The sequence below is a fragment of the Prunus mume genome, linkage group LG3 (assembly GCF_029339155.1).
Source record: "Prunus mume cultivar Tortuosa linkage group LG3, ASM2933915v1, whole genome shotgun sequence".
NCBI lineage: Eukaryota > Viridiplantae > Streptophyta > Magnoliopsida > Rosales > Rosaceae > Prunus > Prunus mume.
In genome coordinates, this window is record NC_142700.1 from 27,370,762 (window position 1) to 27,379,086 (window position 8,325).

Genomic DNA, 8,325 nt, shown 5'->3' on the forward strand with positions numbered 1-8,325 from the left:
AACTTGACTTATCCCACTTGTTTGGGGATGATAAGGTGTTGAAACCTTATGCGTGACATTATACTTCTTAAGTAGTGCCTCTATAGTCCGATTACAAAAGTGAGAGCCCCCATCACTTATAAGTACTCATGGCATTCCAAATCTTACAAATATGTTAGTTTTAATAAAATCTGCAACAACTTTGGAATCATTGGTACGGGTGGCTTCTGCTTCCACCCATTTAGAAACATAATCCTGATAAGTAAGATATAATTAAAACCATGTGATGAAGGAAAAGGGCCCATGAAATCAATACCCCAAACATCAAAAATCTCAACATAAAAGATAAAGGTTTGAGGCATTTGATCTTTTGCACCTATATTGCCCGTTCTTTGACAACGATCACAAGTCATACAAAAAGTTCTAGCATTCTTAAAGATAGTAAGCCAATAAAATCCACATTCTAAAACCTTAAGTGTTGTGCGTTGTGTACCAAAGTGACCCCCACATGCATAAGTGTGACAGAAGGTTAAGATTGAATTAAACTCAGAATCATGCACACATCTATGAATAATTTGATCAGGGCAATATTTCTACAAATAAGGGTCATCCCACACATAAAACTGTGCCATTTTTTTAAGTTTATCACATTGGTGCCTAGTTATGATGCTTGGAACTTATTCCAGACCAATATAATTCACAATATCAGCATACCATGGCTCACTTACCTCAACGGTCAGCAATTGTTCATCTGGGAATGCCTCTGGAATAGGTAGAAGGTCTTCTTCATGTACCAAACGGCTTAAGTGGTCAGCCACTACATTTTCACATCCTCTTTTGTCCCTAATTTCCACGTCAAACTCCTGAAGAAGAAGCATCCAGCGAATAAGCCTTGGTTTGGCTTCTTTCTTTGTGAGTAAGTACTTCAAAGCTGCATGGTCAGAGTAAATTATAACTTTAGTACCAAGTAAATAAGAACGAAACTTATCTAAAGCAAACACAACAGCAAGAAGTTCTTTTTCAGTGGTGGAGTAATTCAATTGAGCATCATTCAAGGTTGGGGATGCGTAGTAGATGACCTGTGGCTTCTTGTCCTTCCGTTGTCCCCAAACAGCCCCTAAATCATATCTGAAGCATCACACATAAGCTCGAACGGAAGGCTCCAATATGGTGGAACAATGATAGATGCCGGAGTTAACAATTCTTTGAGGTGATTGAACGCCTTCTCACATTCGTCATCAAACACAAACGACGCATCCTTTAGTAGAAGTCAGCACAAGGGTGTTGAAATCTTCGAGAAATCTTTGATAAAGCGTCTATAGAATCCTGCATGTCCAAGGAAAGAACGACCTCTCTCAAAGTAGGAGAGAGAGGTAGCTAGCGTACAAGACCTATTTTTGATTTATCAACTTCAATTCCCTTTTCTGAAACTATATGTCCTAAAACTATGCCTTGTTTTACCATGAAGTGACATTTTTCCCAATTTAAAACAAGGTTGGTTTCAATGCAACGTTTTAATATCAACGTGAGATTAGTTAAACAGCCATCAAAAGAGTCACCAAAGACACTAAAATCATCCATGAAAACCTCAATAATCTTCTCAATGAAATCGGAAAAGATACCTACCATGCATCTTTGAAAGGTGGCTGGTGCATTACATAAACCAAATGGCATTCGTCGATAAGCAAAAGTACCAAATGGACAAGTAAAAATAGTCTTTTCTTAGTCATATGGGGCTATAAAAATATGATTATATCCCGAATAGCCATCAAGAAAGCAATAAAAAGAATGACCGGCTAACCTTTTAAGCATTTGATCAATGAACGGCAAAGGGAAGTGATCTTTCCTTGTGGTGGCGTTGAGCTTCCTATAATCAATGCAAACTCTCCAACCTGTTTGGATACCGAGTGGGGACAAGTTCATTCTCTTCATTTTTTACCACAGTGACTCTTGATTTCTTTGGTACAACTTGAACCGGTGAAACCCAACGACTATCCGAAATTGGGTAAATGACCCCACAATCAAGAAGCTTAATGATCTCCTTTTTCACAACTTCCATCATTGGAGGGTTGAGTCGGCGTTGAGCCTTTAGCCCCCTCCTCTAAAAGTATGCGATGCATGCATGTTATAGGACTAAGTCCCTTGATGTCGGCTAAAGTCCATCCAATGGCTACTTTGTACTCTTGCAACACCCGAACTAGTTTTTCCTCCTCCATTGCCATGAGTGATGAAGAGATTATGACGGGCAAATCTCTTTATCTCCCAAGAAGACATACTCCAAATGATTCGGCAACGGTTTAAGCTCAAGAGTGGGTGCTGAATCACTTTGAAGATTACAACTTGTTAGTAGAAGCAGGGTGGAATTGGGATTGGAGGCTTACCAACATATTGTGGCAGTTACTCAAGGGCAACCACCATCTCGCCAATTTCTTCATGATTAGGTTCGGCCCCATTTTTTTGATGAGTTCAATTCCTTGAACAATGGTGGTTTCAAGGACATCCCTATCTAGGGATTCGAGATATTCCTGCGCCAAAGAATCAAATGCATCAATAGAGAAACACGAGTGATCATCAACAGGGTACCTTATAGCTTCAGAAATATTGAAATCAATGATATTGCCATCAAATTCCATTGTCAATGTCCCCTTGAACACATCGTTCTTGGTTCGGGCTGTTTTCATGAAAGGTCGTCCATGTAAGATTGGCAATGGTGTAGAATGGGCTGAATCCTCCAGCTCAAGCACATAAAAATCTCTTTGGAAATATCAAGTGGTTAACCTGCACCAAAACATCTTCCAAAACTCCTTTCGGATATGCATTAGAACGATCGACTAATTGAATTATAACGCCATCATTTTTAAGCTCTCCTAAGTTCATAGATGCATAAATAGAGTATGGCATGACATTAATGGAAGCACCTAAATCTAACATGGCATGTTCAAACTTGGTGTTACCAATAACACAAGGGATTGTGAAACTACCTGGATCTTTGCATTTAGGTGGCAGTTTTCGTTGCAAAACTGCGGAAACATTCTCACTTACCCTTACCACTTCTTTGTTTGAAATCCTCCTCCTTGTTGTACAAAGCTCTTTCAAGAATTTAGCATACCTTGGAACTTGCTTTATTGCATCAAGAAGTGGGATATTGACTTGTACCTTCCTGAAAGTCTCTAAGATGTCTTTTCATTCTCCTCTTTCTTAGATTGCATAAACCTGCGAGGGAAAGGCACATTTGGTGGGATAGGGTTAGAATGAGTTGAATTTGGAACAACCTTACCTGAGTTTGGTTGTGTAGGAGCTTTGGGGGACTACAGCAAGGGTTGTTCCTCCCTTGCCATGGCTTTGTCCACCTCCTTCTCTTTGAGCAGACTTTTCGTTCTCTTTTGGGCTTTGTTTGGACATTTTGGGATTGGTTCCAATCTCTTTACCACTCCTCAAGATGATAGCTTTAGCTGTGTCAAAACCTCCTTTTGGATTGACAATGGTTGAGCTAGGTAGTTTGCCTTTTTCTCTAAAGTCCCATGAATTCCGCCACACCCAATTTGCTTCTTCACCGCTCATCTCTTTAGTTTGATTTTCTAAACCCTGAGTCAAAGAAGTTAGTACTTGAAGCATTTTATCATTATCCAATGGCGAACCTGAATTTGATTGGGCAGTTTGTGGTTAAGATTGTCTGGTGCGAACGGCGACTTTGATAGAGCCCCGAAGGTGGCTGTCTATATCCGCCTTGTTGTTGAGTTTGTTGAGGCTCCCTCCACTTCAAATTTGGATGATCTCTCCAGCCCGGATTGTAGGTGTTTGAAAACGGGTCATGCCTAGGTTGATTTTGGCCTTGATAACCTACGACATTGGCACTTTTCCCATCCCCATTCCCTATTAAGTTGAGGACATTGATCAGTGGGGTGTCAAGCATAGAGCACTACGCTACAAGTGGCTGTACTTTGCACTTTGGATCCTTCAACAACCTGCGAAATAAGAGTAGAGAGATTAGCCATTTGAGATTGAAGTTCCGAAATAGCACTTACCTCATTAACTGGACTTGGCCGTGTATGATCTCTCCCTCCAACTCCTTCGTATTGTTGTGTATTCAAAGCTCGGTTTGCTATTAAGATCTTCGCAGCAACTGGTGATTTGTCAACCAAAGCACCTCCCACTGAAGCATCAAGCATTTGTCTCTCTAGTGGAAGTAGTCCTTCATAGAAATATTGAATTAAAAGCTCTTCCTTCATTTGATGTTGTGGCAGGATGCAACTAACGTCTTAAAACACTCATAATACCCTGGAAAGGATTCTCTCGGACCTTGTTGAATTCCACTAATTTTCTTCCTCAAAAGAATGACTCTTGAAGTTGGGAAGAATTTCTCTAAGAATGCTTTCTTCATACTTTCCCAAGAAGAAACGGTTCCAGGTGCTCGTTCATAGAGCCAATCTTTAGCCTTGTCCATAAGAGAGAATGGGAAGGCTTTCATCTTCAAAATATTCCCATCCATGTTAATGGGTGTCATACTTGACCATACTACTTCAAATTCCTTCAAATGCTTGTTTGGATCTTCCATGGACAGCCCATGGTATTTGGGAATGTGATGTAGTAGACTCGACTAAACAATTCAAACTCATCGGTCTTACCTGCTGCCTAGGGTATTGAATGCAAGAGGGACTGCGAGTGTCAATCAGAGCTGAAAGTTCCTTGATTGTTCGATTGTCTACAGCCATGTCTTGTTCCTCTTCCAAGTCCGTTTGACTTGATTCAAGTTGAACTAGAACTAGAGATTGAGTTCTGGCCGCTTCCTCTTCCTTCTCAAATTTCGTTCGAAATCGTCGTCAAAGTCCAATATGTGCACATAAACAAGGTGTGAACTTCGAGTCATAAACTAGTATCTAAAACAAAGAAAACAAAACAAAACAAAATCAGAAACACAAGAAAAATGAAAACAAACGGAAGATTAGCAACTTTGCTAATCCGCGGCAACGATGCCAAAATTTGGCTTGAGAAATAACTAACACACAAATTAAACCCTATAAATTATGCAATTGTAGTACGCGTAAGTAGGGATCGTTCTATTCCAGGGATTAGGAGGGATGCTAATCAACACAAATTAAACTTATTAAATTGAAAACTAAGTTAGGGGAACAATGATTGGGGGGAATTTGGACAATTTAGACTAAATATCTTGTGACAAAACAACTAAGTTGTGAATGAAATATGGATGAAGGATAGCTAGAGGATTCTTCTCCACACATGGAACATATGCACATACAAATCGATCTCCATTTACTCTTTCTATAAACTTTGAATGACAAAGCCCCAAATTAATTGTGAATGCACTAATTAACTCAGATTTCCTAAGTTCATTGAATTGGACTCAGCGACGCAATCAAATTATCCTTATCAAGTTCCCTATATGAGCGGCATGATAGAGATACATATCCAAGATCATTAAGTTCTATGAAAATCATAAGCCTTGACAAGGCAATTGTAACTATGAAAGCATGATACTCACTGCGGAATTTACTTAACTTAATCATGACTAGTGACTTTTACTAGTTGTGAATATAAGTTCATAACGATTAGGTGAAATTCCCTTATATTCTAGCATCAAATCCCTGTATACAAACTAAGTATGCATCCTTAATAAACATGCAAGAATAAGTCCTCAATAAAATAGAGAAGTAAATCACATTCATACTTTACGAAACCATAACTGAAAGTAATCAATTCATATAAAACATATGTCCATGGCTTCGAATTCACCTCTAACTAAGAAGAAATTCAGTCACACATGTTCATAATAATTGAAAAGCAATCTAGAATAAACATTTAAACTAATCTAAGGAAGAACTCTGAAAACCCCAATGGATGCAGCAGGTTCCAGTTCCAAGTTCTTATTCTCTCTTTCTCCTTCTTGCTACGGCACAAAAAAACTCCCTTCTCCTACGGCAACCCCTACTTTATATATGTGGTAGATCTAGGGTAAAAGGGCCCAGTAGAAACCCACGAAATTAGGGTTTTGTTTGGCAGATTTCTTTTGGAACAAGGATAGGGCCCAAGTGCCACCTTTTTAGGAAAGAGGTGCGGCCCAATGCTTTCTTCTAGAACCAGGTTTTTAGGTTTCCTAATCTAAAAATAATCCCCCCCTTTCCTGCTGGAATTTAGGTAGAATAGGATTAGGATAAGGTAAAATAAAATAAAATCAGTTAGGGTTGTTTCTTCCCAGAAGCTGATTCTTGAATTAATTTCCTCATCTTTTTAGCACATTCCTAGCCTCTTTGAACTTCAAAAACGTTCATCCATCTTGGCCCATGCATATGCTATCCATTCTAAGTCCAAAACTGCTCTAAAATGCTCCAAAATGCCCTTTCTTGCCAATCTTGCCATCCGGACCTACAATAGTACGAAAATAAGCTAAATCACTATAATAAATGGGAATTAACTAAGTAAATGCAAAGAAATAAGATAGCAAAGTCGCATAAATATGCTCCTATCGGGCCTTGGTGATACACTCCATGATTGGAGCGACCTTCTTCCTCTTATTTTTCTACCAAAGGGTGGCCTCCACGGCTGTTTTTGTTACATGCAGGCCTCATCCTCTTCATCTCGGAGGAGCTCCAAGTCTCCATTTGAGATAACGAAGTAACTGCACAGGAAATAAAGCAAGTCAGTCGACCCTTGGGGGAAAATAATAGAAGAAATATGAATGATGGAGAACTTACCAATCACCTCTCCAGCCTGGATAGACTATCCACCTATGTTCTTCATCAAGGAAGGGTCTAATATAGACAGAACAAGATTATTAGACATCAATATCGAGGCGAGGATGAATAAAACACAGACAGAATCAGAAATCTACCTTCTATAACTTGAGCATTAATGTCTTTTATGGTATGCACCATAAATCTGTGAGTGTCTTCTCCTCCATGAACAATCCAGGAGTCCCAGCCATTAAAAAGCACCTTGAGTGCGATCTTTGAAAGGCAGGCCTTGGAATCTAGCCTTCCACCAAGCGTCAAACTCGTGAACTATAGAATTGGTTCTCGGGCTGGATAGAGCATTTGGCGGTTGTTTATCTTATTTACGCACATCGGCATCCTTGCACCTCAAATCATCTGAATCTCTCGGGGAGGTGGCGATTGCATTTCTTGTATGATTTGAGTGGAATAAGGTGAGGGCCAAGGTGTCTTCTTGCAAGTGAGGATGATAGACTTCGCCCCAAATGATAATTGGGAGCTTCCCACCTCCATGACACAGATCTCTTGAGCGGGGTGGCGCTCGAGAACTTCTTCCTAAAGTCAATTACATTTGTTTCCTCTTCCGACTCCTTCTCAAATAGCGGTATCAGGTGGAACAAGGATAGGTTCTTGATCACCACCGCCATTGTTGCGCTGACCTCTTAGTACATTGCACGAAAAACATCGGTACTTCTCGATTAGCGTTTAGGCACGCCCGACATCGGAGAGGCTAGAACTTGGTTCTCGGGCAGAATGTGCGAAACCTCAATTCTAGGAAGTAAACCTGCAGCGGATCTGGATCATCGAGAATGCACCGAGGCCGGCGAGGTTTAGGATTCTCAGTGGCGGTATGCGATTCTTGAGCAGATGGGCGAGCGTAGGTCAAGCCCGCATCAATATGGTTGTGCATAGCCTACGCTAGATGCACACTCAAGCGAGCTGGCGAGAAGCGGTTGGGAAAGGCGAATATGTTCAGCTAGTACAGAAGGAATAGCATATCTGCAGATCCTTATCTTTCTCAACACTAAATTTCCTCGGATAGTTGGAGAATGGCGATTCGGTTGATTGTGGTTTGGAGAGATAGTGAGCTGGCGAGCAGTTTTCTGGTTCTTCCTTCCGATGGTAGTCTGCGCATCAACGAGTCTCTCATAGGCTTGAATCAAAAAATGCAGCCATATCCAGAGGTTGGTGTCATTAGGCCCAAAAATCGAAGGTATTGCTAAAATTCGAAGCGAAACGGCGACCATGAGATTTTCGTCACTGTTGATGGGTTTGTTTGGACGAAGAATGGCGTCATAAATGCTAGCCCTTTCAATGAGGCTCTATCTGAGGAGAAGTCTATCAATCGATCTGCCTACTTGGTGGGCTGTTCCTCACCTCACTAGATGGGAACAAGCGGCTCGAGTTCTTCTTGGACCCAAGTGTGGAAGCAGGCGGAGGAACTTTTGAAACAAAGGGAGCTTGAGCGTCATTCTTGAATAGTTACGCCATTTCCACGGGACAAAACCAAACGGTGAGGGCCCAAGACTAGGGTATTCTCGAAAGGTGGAGGACATTTTCGTCCAGATTTTTCTTGGCAAAAGGGTGGAGCTTGCTCCTAACCTTTATCGCATGATCGTCA

The 8,325-nt window shown here is 40.8% G+C and overlaps 1 pseudogene; it reads right to left on the reverse strand.

The window, feature by feature from the left end:
* Nucleotides 1-834: 834 nt before the first annotated feature.
* On the reverse strand, nt 835-4,846 carry LOC148919280 (uncharacterized; annotated as a pseudogene).
* Nucleotides 4,847-8,325: the final 3,479 nt, after the last annotated feature.